Here is a 17,015-nt window from a genome sequence, read left to right as displayed (position 1 = left end):
TGAACAAAAAAAGCTCCTTGCCTCAACAAAAAAATAAAACTCGGTCACCCGAACATGCATACGAAAACTCCGCTACATAAGTCAGACAGATAGACAGACAAAGAACTTTATTGGGTCCTGAGAAACACTGCTCCATTAGAGCAACGTCCTGGGCCGCTCCTACGTAGTAACGGGGAGGCCTAGCCTCACCGCCGCGTCGTGGGCTCTCTGGACAGCCCTTAGTTGTGGTAGCAACTCTGAACTTCGTAAGGCAAAGTCCCAATCTTCTTCTGTGAGCCGAATTGGGCCCCGTACCGAGGGGCACGGCCAGAGCATATGTGCTAAGTCACTAACTTCACCACAATCAGGACAGGTAGAGTCAGAAGCCTCTGAGGAGACTATGCTGAGAAAAAATAGGCTTGGTTAGGACCAGGTCTGGAGCATTCTAATCGTGATGGCTTGAGGTCTAGACAACTTGTTGTGCGGTGGAGCAAATTACCGCCTACTCAACTGGTAGTGTTAAGCCACTTCACCGAATGTAAGTAAAGTGTCCCTGAACATCTCACTGCCAACCTGCGGACCTACGTCCTCCCCAGCTCGGAGGGTTAGTGCCCGCACCCGGGAGTGAGCAGTGTCATTCAGGTTCACTTGAGAGTCCAGTAGGGGTTTGAGATGTGCAGGAAACCAGGTAATGATATGCGGGGAAAGTGCCCAATTTTCAAGTAGTTTAAATACTTCAGTACAGACGGAACCAGAGGCGAAAACCTTGACCACTGACCTTGAGTTGGTGATGATTTGCGATCTATTGTCATTCAAAAGGGCAAGGGCTACAGCCAACTGTTCGGCTCTTGAGGGAGTAGAGTCCCTAACTGACGCAGCATTGATAATAGAGCCCGCATGATTGACGGAAATAACAGAAAACCTACCTGAGCGATCGTACTGAGCGGCATCGACAAAACAAACTGAATGAGGATCGTTGCTAATGCTTTTCAGAAGTGTGATGGTCCTAGCCCGGCGCCTTCCTACGTTGTGCTGAGGATGGACGTTTCGCGGAAATGGAGAGACCTAGATGGCCGTGCGCTGTTCATCTGGTAGTTGAAGGCGGTGATCCCCTACGAGCGCCAGACTAACGCCTAGGACGTACAGAATCTTCCTACCAGCCGGCGTAGACGACAGGCGCATTAGCTGTGCAGTCTCTTGGGCTTAAATGATCTCATCTAGGGTGTTATGAACCCCTAGCTGCATAAGCCGTTCAGTGCTTGTTCGCACGGAGATGCCCAACACCCTTTTTACGCTTTTTTCTGATCAGAGTTTCCAGTTTCTTTTTTTCGAATCCATACCAAGAGTGCATGGCAGCAACGTATGTTATGTGGCTTATGAGGATTGCATGAAAGAGCCTCAGTTGATTGTCTTCTCTGAGTCCCCCTCTTCTGTTCGAAACACTACTAATCAACCTGATCATGTTCTTGGTCTTGGTTGAAATCTTAGCGATGGTTTGTCCGTTGTACCCGTGCGACTCTATAATCATGCCCAGCACTTCCACTCTCGAAATGAGGGCGCCACTTCTGGTGTGAAGTACAATGTCTACCTCTGATAAAGGCTTCCAGTTTTTTGGCCTGGCTCTTTTTCTATTAGGCCTGTATAGAAGCAGCTCCGATTTACTTGAGGAGCACCTCAGCCCTGTGCCAGCAAGAAAGAGCTCTGTCTGATCGATGGCTTCTTGGAGTGCAGTCTTGACTTCCCCTTCGCTACCTCTGGGACACCAGATGGTGATATCATCAGCGTAAAGCGTATGGTTGATGCCCTTCACGATAGATAGCAGTGTAGACAACTTGCATATAGCGATGTCAAAGAGAAGCGGAGATATCCCAGCTCCTTGCAGCGTGCCTTTCGGGCCCAGTGCTATGGGAGAAAATTTGAGGTCTCTGATATTGAGCGTGGCCTTCCTGGATTCGAGAAAGGAGCTGACGTATCTGTGGAAGGCTAGTCCAAGGTCTGAAATGGAGTTTAAGATATGCGCTTGAGAGATGTTGTCAAACGCTTTTTCCAAGTCAAGACCCAGGATGCCTCACGTTCCTTGTGTTCACGTCTATGATTTGATGTTTGAGCAGCTTCACTGTGTTCTGTGTGGACAAAGACGGACGAAACCCAACCATGTTGTAAGGAAAAATACCTTTCTTCTTGATGTACTTAGGGACACGGTTGTAAATGACGTGCTCCGCCACCTTGCTGAAACATGACGTTAGCAATGCTACATGAGTGCACAGTTTCCATTCTTCAGCCCGCTTTTACGGGCGAAGCTCCTTATAACGGCGCCCATTCGTCCCTCGTAACCGTTGCAGTATGTAAAAAGTATAATATTTTGACCTCCAAGGTGGTGCCGGTGAGAAATTTCTTCTGTGCGTTGTTGAACAATAAAAACTAGTGCTCGATGTACATGCCAATGGCTGCTAATGAGGATTGAGAGGTAGGAGAATTTCGCTTTTAGTTAACGCGCACGCCTCGATCCCCAATAGCAGCCATTGGCATGTACATTGAGCACTATCTGACAAGAAAGGGTTGCTACGTTATACTCACTTGGTGTAAACTCCTTAGTTTTAGAAAGGTTTGGCGAGCGTTGAGCCCCAGTGCTATGAATACAATGAACTAGTATATACCTTGAACTCGTGGTGGTTAAAGGTGGGAAGTAGACATGAAGCGCAAGCCCTAAGAAAGTGTGCGTGTAGCACCTCTCGTTTATTCCTTGTAATGTCCACTGGATGGCGGTGCTTCTATATGCGGAATATATGATGAAAAGATGCGGAATGGTGGTACTTGGAGTGTTGACTAGATAGATGGACGAACAGACACACAGACAGATGCATGGATGGACGCATCGACGGACGCAGGGAAGGATGCATGGACCAACGCAGGGATGAACGCACGGATGGACGTGCGGATGCACGAACAGGCGCACGCATGGACGGGAGGATAGACGCACGGACGGTCACACAGACGGACGCATGGACAGACAGAAGCAAGAACGAATGAACAGACGAAACCTTCGCCCCACTCTCCATCGTTCACCCCGTCGATAAGCTGCCATTTTTTCTTCACTCCTACTCCTACAAACGATGCAAGTGCGTGTGCGTTTGTCTCCACAAAACAGGCTTGCATCAAGTGCTCGTTGCATTTGGGTCTACCCGCGTTTTTATCACACACCACTTTGTATTTCATTTTCATTGTTCTCCATTTATCTATTTTTGTCGATAAAAGAATTCTACGGCATCAAAGACGTGCTCTGGTTGACAGTAGACGCTCGCAGAAACATATGTCTCTTCCAGTGAACGCTTGCAGAATTAGTTGTCTGTGCTTGTTCAACAGTGCAACCAGTGCCGCATTGAGGTGGCTGTCAACTGAGGCAAAAAAAGTTACATAAGTAAGCTGGAGAATGCCTGCGCTCGCTGCATTTTGACAATTTGTGTAATATTAGGAAATAACAAAACAGCTCTCTTCGAAATAAGTCATTAGCACCTGAAACCAGCAACACTGGCATACTACAAAATTAGCAATTTAAACCCTAAATTTGAATCAACATTGCAAGTTGTCTAAACATCTTTGACGTGGCTTCGAAAGAACCTGCAAATGACAGTGTTATGACCTACCCCATTTGATGGAAGATTCGACATCGAGTTTGTCTTTGAAGGTGAGTACAAAATTACAAGGGAAGGTATTTCGTAAAAAAAATTAACTGTTATCTTAAAACACTCTCTATACCGTGTGGTACGGTTACAATAACCATCGCGCCAATGGTTTCTATTCCATTAGTTTACTCTCCGGTGCACATAAGGAACTGACGCCAGCGTCAGCACTGAACGTGCCCAAACGCTGGCAGCTTCGAGAGGCTACACCCTTGTCTCGCTACCGTGCGTTACATTGTGGTCCCTACCACTCCTTGTTGTCAACTACATCCGGAGTGCTTGGTGTCCTCTTTCTATGGGCACCAGATATGAAAAATGAGTGCACCTCCACACTAAACACTTTTTGCCACTTTAAGTACTTCAGTAGTTTCATTCCTGCGCACTGGTTTGCCACTTGACACTTTATCTCTTCTTTTGCACAATAGCATAAGGTTGCATCATTCCCGATCCTCGTGCAAGTATAGTAGCGGTAGGATGCGATGTTCAATGTCTGGCGTGCGTCCTTTCGTCAACTCAAAATGAAACAGAGGCCAGCTCGAGTAATGTGGATGGGCAAAAGCACGTGGGCTGAAATGCATCACGTGCACGCCGCATGACTGTGGCCTGCAACATGTGCCCAAGCAAGTATTCGAGAGCTGGCCTAACGACTTTTCTCATCAGGCCGCCCCTCGACAAAAGAAACACACAGACGAGAAAAAAATTATACAGTGCACAGCATCATCGGCCCAGGATACACCAACCGAGGCAGGTAAAACGAAATAAAGTGAGACTGCTCGGAAACGTCTTTAGCAACCTCTCCGCGTAAGGGTGATGCCAGCGAGCATTTTGGGATGGTGCAGAAATCATGCCACTCCAGCTGTTCTTGGAACGGGCAGGCACAAGGATGCTGATGTGATGGCGATAACCTCGAGTTTCTCATCAAATTCCCACCTTCAGCGCTGTTCCGCATGCTTTATTCTGCAAACAGGGCCCTACTAAGCTTCTTTATCTCGCTTGGTTATGTCATTGTCGTTTATGTTACTTTCTCATTGCAGAATTTATGAGGAGTAGGAACAGATGAGCGAAATAGGAAAACGACATGAAAAGTCGCATAAGATGGCAGCAATTTTCCCAGTTATGAAAACAAAATATAACAAAAACAAACAAAATTCACGCTAGAGTACTATAGCGCGAGTTATAGTTAAGATAATATCTGCATATGGCATATGTATGAGGAAAACATGCAACGCTCCACACCCATAATAGTGCAGTTCTGCAATATTGGACAGTGCCGAGATGAGAATCAATCACTTGAGGAACTCTCTACTCTCGAGCTACAAGGCACCACGCCTGCCAACGACACTCTCTTCTACCAAAACAAGGAGGTTGCATTATTTTGGTTCTTATCTTGATGCAGTTTGTTTTATTTAATGACCTACTACGCTCTGGCATGAAGCTCTCTGCTTTCACACAAAAGAAAAGAACTGAAGAAAATCGCGCATTTGTGTTTTGAGATCTGTCACTTAATGAACATTGGTGTGATAGCCACTCTCATGTGATCTTGCCCTCACTTGTGTTGAGTTGTGTGAAGCTTCTCGAAAACTTGAGAGTTTTAGCAGTGTCAGCATTGTATTAGTTTCTTGAGGTTTAGAATAGGCCGTTAGATATAACAAAATTGACGGCCGCGAAGTATTCCAGAGCCAAAAATACATGTAGAGGGTGTCAATATTCAACCACATTTATATGTGTTCGTGCGTGCTTTGCGTGGGTGCGTTTACATATACCCGAGTAAAACTGAAAAAAAAATATGGGAGAGGGTTCATCATCCCCCCATTTTCCTTTTCGCTACGAGATTACAATAGACTGTGATGGGTGGATCCAGAATGCTCCTAAACTTACCACTCCTAATGTTTTAGATCTCTGTCCCTGAGCCACCGCGTATGAAGGTTTCTTGGTTGCTATGGTGACGGCTCAGCGGTGGCGGCTCCTCGGCGCAGTGGTGGCTCAGCTGTATTTAGCACAGGTGGCACGCGGCTGTCGAAGTTGCAATGCGAATTGCGCAGCAGGGATCTTTCGTTAAGGGTCGTCCTACTACCAGCTCCACCAAATTGGCGGGTAAAACTGGTACAGATACAACGTACAAATTTTTGAAATTATGTTTCAGGCATAGAGTAAAAAGTGATATTGACATAGGTTCTTTGATTATAGAAAGAATTCGGCATTTTGTATTCATCCCCATGTCTTTTCCTGCTACGCAGTTATCACGGCGTTGTACTGCAAGTGCTGTGACTGCCCTTTTTCAAGCTCCCTTGTTGAATACTGTGTACAGTTTCTTGTATTAAAAACATAACATCACTGGGAGACACGCTGAAGGGAAGGGCACTGCCAATTTCAGTCAACTGTTTTTTTTTACTTTCTACACAGACATTTTGATTTTGCCCTTCATTCGAAATGAGACCCCCATGGCCGGCATTCATGACCATCAAGTCAGCGACCGAGTACCTTAACCATCGTGAAACCATAGTGGACAAGTTCTCTTGCGCGAACAATAACCACAATAGCCGTAGACAAAGCTGCGAAAGTTGTGAATATATTTCTACAAACCTTCTGAACAATTTACCTGGCGCAAAGCATCAGAACAAGCATGTAAAAAGTTTTTGACTACCTTGTTCTGGAATGCGCATTGTTAGCGGCTCAGAGAAGCACGATCAATTGCACTGAGAAGCTCTTCTATGAATGTACATCCCCCTTTAGAGGCATTTCAGCTATCGTGGTGAAAATCAGTCCCGGTGTGGAATTGTCATTGGTGAAAGAATCACGCATGAAAGGCTTAGATGCGCCTTGAAAAACATGCTCGTAGTTTTGAAAACATTTGTTGTGTGCGCCTGTTTCGAATGGCCATTTTAGGGACAGTCGACGCCAATACCGCCTTAAAGTGAGCTCCGCTCCAAAGAATGCTTCGTTGCGTGCTATGGCTAACTTTCAGCTGCAGCCTCCCGCAAGCATGCTAGGAAACTCTAAAAGGACCGTCACATAACCAATGCCGCATAACTGCGATTACTGTCGAATCGAAATCGAACTTATTGTTTCAATAAAAAGATGATGGAATTAAAACTACTTTTGATAACATATTCATAAGCCGGTGAGGCAGTGTATATATCTCTGCTATTTCTCACTGGGCTAAGTCATAATGTCTGTTTACATTCGGACCTATCCACTTGGTTACGGGATTCATGTGATTTAGCAAATATGCCTCTTAAACTATCAGTTGAGTGAACATACGTGAAAAGAACTTGGAGCAAATTAGGAACTTTCAGGTGTAAGGTTTTATTTTTGTGTTGAATAGGATCCTTTGGAAATCCGCAAAAGAAGAAACTAACCATGTCCAGGCTACAAACACACAAACAATCTAAGAGAACATGGAAGTTGTTCGGCAGGTTTATGCTCATAGAGTAATTATGTTCGAAATGTAATATTGTTTTTCAAGTGCTGCTTTAAGCATCGTACTAAGTATGTGAAGTAATTATAAACAGTGACAACGATGTGGCCCACTGGCTTATCATCAATAATTTCATTCTCTACGCTACTCCGATAAGTAGCCCACCAAACCCCTGGTGTTCCAATTGTGCAAATATATCCTTGAATAGGGGGACACTGCCTAGCGCTTGTGAGTACTTATCGCTCGCACAACCATTGTTGCACCGTTGGCTGGAAACCAAATAACGTTTTGAAATGCAGGGTGCAAACTCGCACGTAAGAGGAGAAAAAGCCGCCCCCTCCTCTCTCAACGTGGTGCTGTTGCCCTCTGATGCCTGGCAGTGAGTACTTACACCGACTGCACAATGTAAGTAACCAATCGCCTCACACGCTGCCTGTGACACCCTGAGGCGTTAGGTTGGAGCTTCAAAATGAGGAAATGGCCTTTACTTAGTTTAATTTAACGTTTCAATATGACCTGCACAGCTCGAGCACTTTGAAAGTATGAAAAGAGTCTTACAATATTGCTGACTACCTTGAAAAATCTCTCACCTTTATGCTGTTTATTCGAAGCCTAATAAAAAGCTGGAACGTTCCCCTAACCATACAAAATAATCGTTTGAAACACACATACACAAGGATGCCGAGTACATTCCCAGGTTTCCAGTTTGCGTATTACCAGAGTCCTTCAATGCTTTTCTGGTCACGAAAGTGCCGCCTCAGCTTCATATGGAGCCAGCACTGGCCGCTAGGGGCGCAGCTGTGCTCGTGAGGGCATGCTGCCGTCCGCTACCGCTGCGGTAGTGTGTTGGTTTGCTTTGATTTCCAAGCTTTCTAAACTTCTGCAAAAGTCGTTTCACTTTCCCTCATTTACTTGGAACATTCAGCGTGCGTCGGTGACTGCGTGAACGCGCAGTCTGCCTTGAAATGAGCACCCGGGAGAAAAGAAACTAACAGCTCTGGACAAGCAGCTCGCGGCAGTCGCAGTCGAAAATGACAAAAATTCGGGGTTTGCCACACCATAACGATGATATGATTTTGATACACGTCGTAGTGGGGGATTCTTTATTAATGTTTAACAGCTGGGGTTGTTTTTATATGCATGTAAATCAAAGTGCACACCTTTTTTTCTGCTCTTGCGTTTCGCCTCGTCGAAATGCAGCCGTCAGGGTCGGGGGAGCGCCGCTCGTTCGTCGCAATACTGCAACTGGTCCAGCTTTTCAAAATTTGCCTGAAATCAGACACTGTACATTCGCAATAACAATAACGCACTTGCTGTGCCACATGTAAACAGAGGAGAACATACGAGTTGTTACACGTCCATTCGCCCGGAAGTGAGCGAAATCTCTCGACTGCGCAAAGTTGCGCATAAGGCCAGATGGTTCGCACGGCACGGCCGCTCAATTTCTATCAAACTGTGAACATTATCAGACTCCTGGTGTCATTTTATTCGCAACAGAAAACCCAAACAATTAAACCATTACTGCAAGAAATGCTTCCGTAGAATGCCTTCTTTTCATGACAAGAAAAAAAAAAACACCTGTTCTATGCGCTTCAAATTTCTGGACCGAACGATTAAATCCCTCTACGAGCCTTAGGTACAATATATGTAATATCAGAGTCCTTAAATGCCAGCAATACTAACCTCATAGCAGTCTTCGGTGCGGCGTGTTGCCCCGCCACGGTGTTCTAGCGGTTATGGCACCCGGCTACAGATCCGAAGGTTGCGAGATCTAATCCCGGCCGCGGCGGCTGCATTTTGGTTGAGGCGAAATGTTGAGGCCCGTGTACTTGGAGTTTGGTACACGTTAAAGTGGTCAAATTTGTTCCGAAGCCCTCCACTACGGGGCGTCTGTCATAATCACAGCTGGTTTTGGGACGTAAAACCCCATCAGTCAACCGGTGCGACGTTTAGTTTATGATCATGACGAACGTGAAAAGTAAGGTCGAACACAGTTGACAGTGTATTGTATTTAGGCCATTGTTTTATAAGCAGTCTCATATAGAAGAGACAGTAAACCAGTAACTTAAGCCACTCGTGATTTCGACAAAAACACACAAGAAGTTATTTTGATTCTTCTAATGGCCGACTATATACGAGGGGTTAAGATATTCCAATCGTCGATGCTAATATTGTTGTCAGTGTCAGAAGGAAAAAGATAATTCAAGAAGAAAAATACATACAAGGTGCCTGTGCGAAAGCAATATGCAAGCACAACCATTTATTAATTTTATTTAAAACAAACCACATACACAGAACACCAGTGCACCAGTTCATGAAAAGCTAATTAAAAACGCGAAGAATGGACAGCAACATATGTGAGATATGGATTGGGTGCAGAGTTACCTTTGAGTGTTTGGTTTTTTACCACCCCCTGCTGGACATGAAGCGCACCCTTTTGCTTGCAGCATCTGTTTGTTTCTTTCTCTCGTAAAAAAATGCAAACGCACCTTGAGAAAAAACTGAACAACTTCTGCAGTCGTGCTCACAAACTGTGACTTGCAACCGACAGCAGCTGAAGCAGTCCGAGGGTCCATCAAAACATCCTCCACAATATTCATGTACACACCAGAACAAGCAGTTTTTTCAACTGTGTGCGCTCCCATATGATCCTCCACAATTTGAAGGAGTGTGACGAGCTGGCTGGAGGGCGCAAGGAGAAAACCTTTAGACTTAACAAGAATCAGGCCAGTTGCCGGTCGTTCTGAACTCCTCAGACTTTCTACGCAGCTTGAGCATCTCAGCGGGGAAAAATTCTTTGCAACGAAACCAGCGAGGTAGTCCAAGATCTTTTCCTTAGGAGACTGCTGATGTTGCAAAAGTGAAGCCTGCTCCACAGTTTCTCCTGGCTCCAAAAGTACTTCATCAAAGAGAATAGCCCAACAGTCCGCCTGAAATGCAAACACTGTATTGCTGGTGTGCTGAACATAGAAAGTGCACCGAACGAAAAAGATGTACTGAATGCCTAGTATTGCTTTACACCTTTTGTATGACGAAATCCAGGCTTTATCAGAAATCAGCTCGGCTTCTCCAAAATTAATGGCTGCAAACTCTTTGATACTGCCTGCACTGCACAGTCCCCTGGCACATATGTAATGCTCATACAGCTTAGTGTGGCTAGAAATGAGAAAATTCACACCTAAATGCATGCAGCCTAAAAACTATCCTGAAAACTTAGTTAAAGAACTAATACGCTTTGATCAGTTTCATCCTATTCAGGAGATATCGCTCCGCAAAGCGTTTGTACTGTGTTCTTCCTTGCCTGCACTTTTTTTTTCATTTTGTTTTCCCTGACGAATTCTTACCATCTGGCTCAGATTTCTACCCTTTCAACCCCTGTTAATATAATCTTGCTCACGTGACAGGCAGCAGGTTTTTCCTTCTGGAATAGGTCTTGGGGCTTCAGGAGGAGTTGTGGGCCGTCTCCTACAACTGATGCTCGCTGAGGCGGCTGGACAAGATTTCTGACAGAGAGCATTCTATAAATGAACAGAAATTGCTGGACTGTTGGTTGTCCTCCGTCACCAGCCACGTGCCTGATAATGCCAAAAAATCTCTGAAATAAAAAATAAGGATTACTATTTAACTATCAAGCGAGAACGTGCACATGCTTACCTCTAATGGGTCCTGTCCAAACTTTCCCACCAGTACGTAGCGAAACCCTGAGGCAAGGAGGTTTTCAACCAGTGATATTGTGCTGAGCAAAGTTATTCTCAGCGCCTCACAGGTGGGCTTGCTTAAAAAGCAGACCTGCCTTTGCTTTGGCAGACTTTCAATGTATTTGCAGCACCTGTCCAACCATGAGATTCCCTCTTTCAGTGTCTATAAAGTAAGAAAGAATTTAGCCTGAGATCAGAAATGTGTGCAAGAGCAAAGTAATAATTCTTACGTCAACATGCTCAGCTTCACTGTACTGCACGTGTTCAGGCCTGCGGGAGTTCAAGCAGTCAAACAATCTGTTTATTTGTCTGGTGAATTCAGATGTTCCCGCAGACCCGTGAAGCTTTTTGCATGATTCCTGCTCACTGTAAAATATCATGGCTGTAGCTGTGGATTCACTGAAGAGCTGAAAAGAAATTTTTTGTATTGCATTTCACTGTGAGTCACATCAAAAAGGCAATTTTTTTTTTGTTTTCTAAGTGCACTTGAGTGTTGGGCGCCTTACTTGAACAGCAAGTTTGACGCTCATTTTCTGAAAAGCGTTTGGGTATATATGTGCCCTCGTCAGCTTTGGTACAGCACGCAGCCCTGACTGTTGCTCTTCATACTCTAGAAGTGCTGCATAATGATCATGATACACTTCCCGACCTTGAGGCAGCTGTAGAAAGAAGGAATGTCAGAATGTCACTCGAGATGAGATCCTATGAGTGACTATATCACAGGAACAGTAATTATTTCACTTACCAAAAACTTCCCAACTTTCTGCAGGTTATTTCTAATACATTTAAATATGTGTGGTGGATCAATGATAGCATAGATCACCTTAGAGGGGTCGCATGGGTGCTGAAACGACACCTGCTGGTCTTTCATGTCACCACGAATTCCTGAAAGAAATGAGCAACTAATAAATTATACCTTTCCAGATAGTCTGCAGCAGAGCTTGTGTGTTAAACACTTACCTAAGGACCTCAAGGCACACCGATTGGTAGTTGAATTATCACATGTCACAGCATCTATAACTGCGCCAGCATTACACAAGTGTACAATGCACTGAAGCACAAGCTTTGCAAGTATTGATCCCGGGGCAGCACTTGATGCACAAATGGTACCCACAGTCTGCGACCATCCCCCCAGAAAGGGTCGAAACAGGAAGACCAAAACATGATCAGCATCCTTTTCACGGTCTGCTGGCCTGGTATGTTCTCCAAAGTCAACCTTACCAACGACTTTCATGTCAGACTCTCGGACGTGCAAACTTTTCCTGACACTCATTTCGTCGAACATGAGCACACCTGAAAGAAAAAAAAAATTAATTTCTATCACTTCAGAAAGGCAAAACCACACAGCATTCAGGTTAAGTGATGTGCTTTCAAACCTCGTCGTTCACTTTCAGGGGAAGTGAGCAGCTTTCCCTTGAGCACAGTAAATACATGCGCATCAAAGCCAAAATCGGCTTTCAAGCTCTTCATATAGCAGTAGAGTGTTCGTGGATTTGGCAAGGGTAGAAAGTTGTTCTCTTGGAGATATGTATACACAGATATGGACTTCGTTTTCAGAAGCAGGCAGTCATATAACCAGTCTTTCTTATACCTGGTAAGGAAAGGGTGCAAATCTCATTCACATGCACAAACATGCTAGCACAGTGCTTCCATATTGCTATCAAGCATAAAGACACATTGCTGTTAACCAAGTGTAACTGCATGCCAAGGGGTAATATGAACATGCACATTGCACTGTGTACACAGTGGAAACCTGATCAACATGCAGGCCAAAACCTTCATAATAAGAGTAGGCCACTATAAATGACAAAGATCTATGGTGCATTCTCAATCCAGAACAATTAATAGAGAAAATAAGTGAACATTGTATCTCCAAGTTTTCAACGAAACTGCGCATAAGAACAATCATTCACTGTCTGTTTATAAACGTGCTCAAAACAATAGCAGTAAGGTGCGAAAAAAGATCAACACATCACGATAACATGGTTATGAGGGTGTGAATAAGCCACTCGTAGTAGTAAAAAGGGCCCATTTTTTATATGGACGAAAATCATTGTTTCATGATTTAAAGTATTAGAGTCAGCGCAGTAAAGGTGGACTCAAGCAGAAAACGTATTTCATGGTAGTTTTGAACGCTTAGCTGATTTTGAATGGAGCCGACACTTGCTCAGAAAACAACGGATATGTAGCTTTTAATTTGGTGAATATCTAAAATTACCACGTGAATATTCCATCGCCTTTACACGTAAACCATATTTGTTAAGTAGTGCTTGAAGCTTACCGTACGGCTCTTGCAGACTTCGCGTTTGCCTTCATCACGCACTGATCAATAATCAGTATCTCGCGATCGGAAAGTCTTTGAAGGCTCTACTGTTGTCGTTCGTACTTGGCAGTCTTCTTTCGGAACTCGGCGAGTTTTGTTTGGCATTGCCGAAGCTGCTGCTTCGCAGCTCGAAGTTGGCACCTCAACTTTTGCACTGCTGCACAGCTGGCGCAGTCAACCAAGCGGTCTGTCTGACAAGCTGTGTCCGTGTGGTAGGTTTCGACCGTTTCACTGGTCAGTGCCACATCTGCTAAAAAAAGAAAAAAAGGAAGAAGAAAAGGAGTGAAGAAAAACAAGTCATGCAGTTTCAAATTTACAGGCTCAGACGATACCCTCATACACGACGACACGGATGTAATCTGGCCTAGCGCTTACATACCTTCATTCACTGATGCAGCATCGGTGCGGTCTGAACAGGTCGTCGGCGATGCTCGTTGCTCCTCCGTCTCGCACGACGACTCACGTGCTCGTTTGCGCGGTGATCGATTTGTCGATGAGCGGGGTCGAGGTTTACGCTTCGTGAGATACAAAGGAAGGCCACCAAAAATACTTGGGACAGCGTCAGCCTTCAGCGTTGGCTTGTCGCGCTCCAGGGACACGGCGTCGCCGCTGATATTGAAATCATAAGTAGTGGCAATGTCCGAGGCGTCGAAAGGCTTCGCACACACACGTGTATATTTGGACTCAAAGTTGAAGTCGCCACTTTCCTGCCGCGGTATGGCCCGTTTCCATTTCTCGCGCTGGTCCTTGTCAGGTGGAAAAGAAAACAACGACACCTTCTCGGTCGTTCCTCTGTAGCCGGAACGGCACCCCGGCACGCAACACGTGTTAGGCATCGTCGTCTCACAACATTTTGGCTAACTCGGACACGCACGCACGCTTCTTCCACCAGTTTGTCTCGCTGTGCGCACGCGTTTCAGTCTGTTTCAGTACGCGAGCAGCCCGAACGATGCCCTCTGTGGCGCAGTGGCGCCGCATCGCGGCAGTTTTGGGCAGCGTATGAAGCTTTCCCATAGAGTGACGGTGGAGTTTCGTGACCAGAAAAGCATTGAAGGACTCTGGTATTACACAAGCCTGACAAAACTTCGAGGTATTTGAGCAGGGTTTCCTGTTAGACACCATGTGCAAAGGCTCCTGTTTGAGCATGATTTCCTGCTGATTTGGTGACAAGTTGCCTGGCCGCAATCCTTCTGCAAAATTGTAACCAAATTATGTGGAAGTTGGCTGGTTGCAGTACGATTACCACGCGTAATTTTTTATGTAAGCCTCGGCTCGGGCGATGGGTTCCATGGTCTGCCCACAAACATCCGGCATGGACCTGCAAGGCAGAGTCCACAATCAACAACGTCGCTTTTCGCCCTGCATACGCCCATGCTACAATGCATTAGTGTGCAATGACAGCTGATCGCATTTCCGCAGGGCACGGTGCTGAGTGAAACTCCTTAAAATATTCGGAATATCAACGTGCATATGCCCGCAAAACAACAATCACTAATTATGTATGCATATTTGCCAGACCAATCCTCCTATCTCTTGTGACCTCACCACCGCTTGTATTGCTACAACCCGCCCTCAGGTAGTAGAGTGAACTGGTCAAACTTGGCACGGGATTCGGAGCCGGCATGCTGGCCGACACGAAGACAATTCCTATGTTGCTTTTACAGGTTCATGCCACTCTCCAAGTATCGTTGGAATTAGACGCGATCGACGAAGGGGTGATGATTCCTTCATTTTCAAAGGCACTTCCTGAGACACAATCGCGTCACTTGGCTGCAGAATTCCGCCTCGACGGACTGCCAGCCATTTTCAATGGCAAGAACGCCAGTGATAGCCTCAGTGTGAAAACCAATATAACAAAGTCTTTCGAGTATGACTGACCACGTGAACGTGACCATGTGCAACCTTATCTCAGCACACGTTTACATGTCTCCGTGGGATTTTGAGCTGGCATGCTGGCCGACATGCAGCCAATTCCTATGTTGGCATTAAAGGTTAGATAACACAACTTTTTTCAAGTACGTAGAATATTGTCACGTGCTGCAAAAGGTCTTCAACTAGGAAGAACTGAGCCGGCGGGGAGACGTACCGAAAACTAGCAAGTTGGCTGCTTCAATAATAAACAACTAGCCAGAGCACGCGCTGCCCCAGAACATGGCTTGCGCTTGCCGTACCTAGCAGCCAAGTGACAATATAGCAGCTGGTGAGACGGATTATGAGTTGAATAAACTATTTCCTCTTGCAGCATAAGAGTGTTTACTAGTTCGTGCGCGTATACACGTCAATGAGCTCATACTTGCTTAGAGAAACAGGAATAAGGAGAAATAAGCAGCGCTGCACGTGTGTGCTTCTTTGCTCGCAGAGATGTATTTTGAGCTGTAAAGGACAATTTGTTTTAAGTGAAAAACAACTAGCCCGATTCCTAAGTAAGCCTTCATAGGGCTAAAAACCACGGTCTTTCACCTTCTTCCTGCTCCACTGGGTCAACTCGTGGGGCAAGCTTCAAAGCTGAGCTTCCTAATAAGCTCAAGTACATAAAGAAGTCACCATAACCAAGGCTAATCAGGTTTATCAGAGAATAAACTGGGAAAAAATTTTTGGCGTTAATTTACGAAAAAACTTACACATCCAAAAAATTGGCACATACCACGTACAATGGGAATCGATGATATGCGAAGCAGGAATGAGAAATGTTGATATGTCACTTTAAAATCAGCACAACGTTATGAGAAAGAGGTAATAGTGCCGTACATGACTTCCGTGTCATGATTATCATGTTGGGATGTGTCGTTTATCTTCGTCATCCATTCCCGTGATGTGATACAAAATATAATATAATTGGAGCTAGCGAAACGACCGCGAGCACGCTATGAGCGTGGTATGCTGTCATGTTCATACATGACACGCGTATCAGGATTATCATATATGCGCAAGTCATATACTTTGGTCAACCATTGACGTCACCTATTACGAAATTTGATATATGAAGAGCTATAAAAACGGCCACGATAGCATCATGAAGAGCCCAATATACTGCAACGTAGTGTTGACTCACCCGCACGCTGGGCACAGTAACGCTACGTTAGCAAAACGCGAGTACGCTACAGTCGGACGCCAGGCGCGACTGGCACGAGCAGCGTTCGTCGGCGCGGTCCGACGGCATCCGGCGCGAAATGCGACACTGCATTACGCAGCGATGCGTTACCCAGACAACACAGCGTATCCCTTTTTTCGTGACGGAGGGACGCCGGACGTACTGAAACACGAATGCATCGAACCAACGCAGCGCGTGCCTGCGAGTGTATGGCAGGACCGGTGCCTGGCGTGGCGTCGGTACCCGACGAAATGAATGACGGTGAGCACTCGCAGCGCGTCACGTCGGAATGTATTGGCACCTTGACTGTGGCATATAGTCATACTCTCACATGATAGGTATCTCACGATTATCATGTTTGCACCAGTGCAGTGACATACCTTCGTCATCTATGTCGCGATTATCCTGTTTATGTGCGTCATTTAATAATGTCGTCCGTTTGCGTCGTGCATAACCGAGTTTGGTACATGTGAAGCTATCAAAACGACTGCGAGTGCATCATGAGCGTAGTATGTAGTAATGTTCTTACATGACACGCATGCCATGTTTATCATGTTTGCGCCTGTATCATATCTTCGTAATACATTCACGTTCCGCGTTACCAAATTTGGTATAAGTGATACTAGCAAAACATCCGCCAGCGCATCATGAGCGTGATATGCTGTCGTGTTGTTACATAACACCCGTCTCATAGTAATCATGTTGCACCAGTAACATGTGACGCTAGCGAAATGCCCGCGAGCGCGTCATGAGCTTGGCATGTAGTCATGTTGTTACATGACACGCATGTCAAGATTTTCATGTTAGGGTCTGTCACTTGTGTTCG

This window comes from Rhipicephalus microplus, chromosome 5, assembly GCF_043290135.1.
Source record: "Rhipicephalus microplus isolate Deutch F79 chromosome 5, USDA_Rmic, whole genome shotgun sequence".
Lineage (NCBI taxonomy): Eukaryota > Metazoa > Arthropoda > Arachnida > Ixodida > Ixodidae > Rhipicephalus > Rhipicephalus microplus.
This window is presented reverse-complemented; position numbering follows the sequence as displayed.